The sequence below is a fragment of the Dipodomys spectabilis genome, unplaced genomic scaffold (assembly GCF_019054845.1).
Source record: "Dipodomys spectabilis isolate Male_0828 unplaced genomic scaffold, ASM1905484v1 ptg000072l, whole genome shotgun sequence".
NCBI classification, from domain to species: Eukaryota; Metazoa; Chordata; class Mammalia; order Rodentia; family Heteromyidae; genus Dipodomys; species Dipodomys spectabilis.
The window spans coordinates 822,973-828,348 of NW_024870749.1; the positions used below are offsets into that span (position 1 = coordinate 822,973).

The 5,376-nt window shown below is 36.8% G+C and overlaps 1 non-coding gene across 1 annotated transcript; it reads left to right on the forward strand.

The window, feature by feature from the left end:
- The first annotated feature begins 3,876 nt into the window (after positions 1 to 3,876).
- On the forward strand, positions 3,877 to 3,983 carry LOC122110001. Its single transcript, XR_006147798.1, has one exon. It is a non-coding gene; the product is annotated as a U6 spliceosomal RNA (small nuclear RNA).
- Positions 3,984 to 5,376: the final 1,393 nt, after the last annotated feature.

Sequence of the window (5,376 nt, forward strand, 5' to 3'; positions counted from 1 at the left end):
TGATAAGAGAAGGGAAGGGATAGAAAGGAGACATCAAAAAATAAAAAATAAAAATGCTTAAAATTTTATATAGGTATATAGAGGTAGTACAGCTATTAAAGAAGTTAAGTCTAAGAGGTTTTGAATTCATTAATAAATTTCTGGATTAAGTGTGTATACAATCGGGGATAAGGTCTAATAATCGACTACAGGTATATCTGAGAATGAGCAGAAATGCGACTAAATCACGCAAAGAAGAACGAAAGAGAAAAAAAAGTGAATAGAATGAGAAAGAAAGGAAAAAAGGATCAAAAGGTCAGTAGTGCTAAACAAAAATGGAAAAAAAGTGCACACACACACACACACACACACACACACACACACACACACACACGTATACCTGTAAAATAAAAATTATAAGAGGAAGAAAAAAGTTAATAGAAAACAATTTTTTAAAGTTAAAAATTAAAAATGTTAAAACAATTTTAATAAAAGGTGACAAAAAAGAGTTCTTTGCTTTTTGGGGATGAGAAGGGAAGATCCTGTATCTCCCTTGTGTTCATAACCAGTCTCTTGTTGGAGTCTCTGGTCTGCTTGTGGTATTTGATTTTCCTGTAGCTTGGTTGTTTTCTTAAGTCAGTTTGTTTGAGCAGGCAGAAAAATGCTTTGATTTACCCAGGATTTTGTCATCTTCCTCCCAGGCTAGTTCAATGGGAGGGAGATCTGCTTTGAGTATCACAAAAGATGGCTGTTTCTTCTAGTTTGGAGATGCTGTGATGGGGCTAGGTTCTGGGTAGAGTTGAGGCCTTTCAGCAAACAGTAGCTTTTCCCTGAGGCCTAGCTTCTGAGGCAGTCACAGAGCCTAGCCAGCAGCCATTCTCAGGGTTTATTGTTACTGAATTTCAATTGATTGTCTAGGGAGGATCAGCCTCTGGCTCTGTTTACCCAATGAAGAAAGCCACTCCTGGGGCTGGTGCAGGCCCGGGATGGGTGAATTTTCCCTGAGTGGAGCTGAGCCTGGCAGGTCAGGTTAGGTTCCTGTGACCTGTTAAATGACTGTTTGTTTTCATCCAAGGACTGAGTTGGAGCTAGCTGCTCAGCCAGGCCTTTGCCAGTATCAAAGATGGAGATCTCCGGTAGTGGGCAGGGAGGGGTGACCTTCCCTTCTCTGCTCCCTGAGAAGGAGTGAGGAAATCAGGCTTCTATTCACACAGGAGTCTGGTTCCTGGGTGATCTCTGATCTGCGATATGAAGGATGAAGATGTCTGCTCCTTGTCAGTTCTTGCTGGTGTTGAGTAGAATCCTCTCACCTGCTGCATCTGGCGCCTTTGTCCTAGACTCTCTGTGTTGCAGGTATGGTGGTTACGGCCGCCACCGCCCCCGCCATAGTTGCAACCATGGCTGCTGGCAAGTGCTCAGATTTGTCTACTTGCCTGGATTTTCACTCTCTGGCCTAACTCTCTGTACTGTGATGGCACATTTGGTGTGATTCTTTGGCTTAGTTAAGCTTCCAGCTTCTCCTTTGCTATCTTCCCGGAACCATAAATTTAAACTTTAAATGATAAACTCTTTTAAAATTGTTTCACTCGTGCACAGGTATGGATAGATAAGTGATGTGGCAGAATCAGAATTATTCAGAAGGTTGTAAATGGATGCTTCCCTAGTTTTCTCTCGGCTGAATCATAGAATACAGACTGTCCTAATTGAAAAAGTTAGCCTTCTGAGGTTTTTGCATATAAACACTCCATCAACATTTTATTAGAGGATTATTCAAGATTAGCTATATGTTGATTAATAATGACTGATCATGACAGAAATTTGAGAGAAAACCATCTACACTTCAGTGAGGTTCTAATTTGTGCTTCACAAACTGTTATGAAAGCTCTACATGAGAAATCTAGCAGCTGCATTTCTAAAAAGACCTTGGGTTGTTACAATTTCTGATATTGTCTCAATTCAAATACTTCTCCTTGGAGTTCCATACTATTCAATGATGCTGTATTAGCTCCTTGTTACAATTTTCAGACTGGTCTTTTTGATGAAATTTGTGCTTTTCAAAATTGCTCTCCAAATTCCATCCACAAACTGCATACAAAATTTATCTGAAAAAATTTGTATCTGTTTATATTGCATATATTTTTAGTTTTCATTACAAATATGGAATGTAGTAAAAATTCTCATAACAATTATACTGCGCTAGATTGTGGGCAGATTCTGATGTAAATAATATACTGTGTTCATGTAGAGATTTTGAGTATCCAAAGTAATAAGCCTGTGGTCCTAAAACCAATACCTTACTTATATTGAGTGACAAATACAACTTCATATAAGTACAGAAGTTTTCCTTGTATCTTTTTAACATATATTTTTATTATAAATACCGTACAGAGGGGTTACATTTACATAAGTAAGGTAATGAGTACATTTCTTATTGAGCATTGTTACCCCCTCCTTTGTTTTTCCCCTACCATCCCTTCCCTTCACACCTCTCCACCTCCCCCCTTCACCCATCCTCTGTTAGAATGTCTTGTATATTTCATTGTTACAATGGGTCAACCAGTATCCTTTCCTTATATCTTAAATGAAGAAATGCTGGCTTGATTTATGCTGATTCTACTTGTGTAGACACATCTAAAATCACTGCCCAATTCCAAGAGCACATAAATGAAATGCCATCATTTTTTTGTCAGTTGGTATTTGTGTTCTACACATTTATTGACAGGTTACAAATTATTCTCGAACTTTAAAACATTAAAAATACTTTCTTTTTTTCTTATTTTCTTCGCCAGGAAATCAGCAAGACCTCAGTCAGCATTTCTCACCTAGGAATTTTCACATGGGTTAGTTAAATGTATATGTAGAGTCCAGTTTTCTGAGGACTCACTCATCTGCCTAGGAATTCATGCTGGTTGTTGGAAAAAGAGCTCAATTAAGGATGCCATTTAAAGCCTTATAACTTTACTCTTTACCAGGTTATTCTCCTGCTACTTTGGATGTTGAGAATGTCTACAAGAGTAAGCATTCCGTGAGGAGCAGGGAGACACCATATGACTTATACTTACTGAGGTTTCCAAGTGAGTTGCTATCACTTGTACTGCATTTTGAAAGTCAAATCTCTCTAAAACTACCAGTTTTAAGAGATAAGAAGAGTGGAAAATGAACTCTTAGGGACAAATACATCTTCAACATATATTGTTCCAATTATTCCTTTTAAGGCATATTCAACAACTGGTGAAACTTGTGTTGGCTGTAATTATGTGTCTTTCTCCACGTGTGCATGTATACATGAGAATATGTATGTGTGTGAATAGTAACATACATGTGTACATTATGGCTTATATCATCATTTATTCCCTGCTAACAAATAAAGTAAGGAATCACTAAAGTTTTAACAGAAACTGTGTAAAGTCGTAACTCTTCACTCTGCTCCTTTACACAAAGACTTTGCAACTTCTCATTAATAAAGTTTCCATAAACTCTGAAATGTACATACTTAGTACTTAATGTCTGCTATCATAAATCTTAAATACTTTACAGAAAAGTTTTATACCTGCCAAACAGTCCTATTTTTGGCATATATAAGCAAAATCCCAAAATTAAGCATATTTAAAACATTAAAACTTTTAACAAACCTTAACACTTGCTGCAATGTTCATTTTGACAGGTGCCTTGTATAGAATAATTGAATTTCTCCTCCTACACATCTCTTGAACTACAAATATCTGGAATTATTTTGTTTTTGGCATGTCTATCTTGATTTTATTCTTAAATGTGTGCTTATGTAAGAAATACATGATTCTATAATTTCACAATAATTCTTTTGAACTTACTTTTTGTTGAATTGCCTAGCTTAATAAAATCAATTAAAAATTATACTTTATATATAAAAACTGTTCTGTGCTCAATTTAGCATCACATACCCTAACATTGGAAAGATACAGAGAAGATTAGCATGCACCCTGCGCAAGGATGACATGCAAAGTCTTAGAGCGTTCCATATTTTTACAGCAACAGATGCTGAAACGTATGTGGCCACAAGGGAAACGTACTGCATTCTTGGTGGGAGTGTAAACTTGTTCAACTACTTTGGAAAGCAGTATGGAGGTGCCTCAGAAGACTCCACATAAAAATCCCCTATAACACAGTAATCCCACTTTTGGGGATTTATCCAAATGATCATAAAAATGACCATACTAAAACTACCAGCACAACTATGGTTATTGCAACATTATTTATGATAGCTAAGATATGGAACCAATACAGATGCCCCCATTAGATGAAAGGATCAAGAAAATGTGTTATATATACACAATGGAATTCTTTGCCTCCATCAGAAAGAATGACATCGCCCAATTTGTTAGGAAATGGAAAGACTTGGAAAAAAATTTATTGAGTGAAGTAAGCCAAGTCCAAAGAAATATAGGTCCCATGATTTCTCTTATTTTCAATAACGAATATTTGTCTGGGATAAGCAGAAAAGTTCAAAAGATATGTGCATATAACCAGATAAGATGATGTTAAAGAAATTGAACCCCAAGATAGGGACACAAGTGGATTTTTGTTTCTTGCTATTGTTTCTAACGTACTTATAATGTGTGATGTCATTTTTTTTGTTTTTTGTATGTTTCTCCCCACACTATAACCCCTGTTTTCTCTGTATTTGAAGTTGGTACACTTACATCTTGTATGTATGCTTCTCTAATTTGGGGAGGGGAAGGGAAAAAAATGCTCAAATAGCGATACAGGTTGACCCATTGTAACAATGAGATGCACAAGACACTATGTTGAAAAATGAACTTTACAATTTAGGCGGAGGAAGGAAGGGGGAGGGGAGTGTACTTGTGGAGGTGGGAGGGAAGGGATGGTAGGGGAAATATAAAGGAGGAGGTAACAATGCTTGTTAGGAAACTTACTAGTTTCCTTGTTCATGTAAATGTGACCCCTCTGCACAGTATTATTACCATAAAAAAACATATAAAAATCTTCTTAGATGGAAGAGTTTATTTCCTCTATTTTACCCATATAATATTGTTAACAAAGAAATTAATTCAGAACACTGATATGAAGGTAATTTGAATAAATGTGTGTGTGTGTGAGTGCGGCAGCGCGCAAGCATACATGCACGTGCATGAGAACAAACACCATGCTTGTATATTGGAATGCTCAGAATTTAAATCAGGGCTTCAAGGTCTTGCTAGGCCTTTCCTATCTAGATTGGTGAGCTACGATATAAGCTACATCTCAATTCTTGGCTCTTTGCTAGTTCATTAAACATTTTGAAAAATAATTTCATGAAGTTTTTTTTTGGCCCTGATTGGCTCCCAAGTGTTATCCACAGATCTCAGTCTCCTGAGCAAATATTCAGAGTAGATAGGATTATAGGTGTGACCAGCCAGC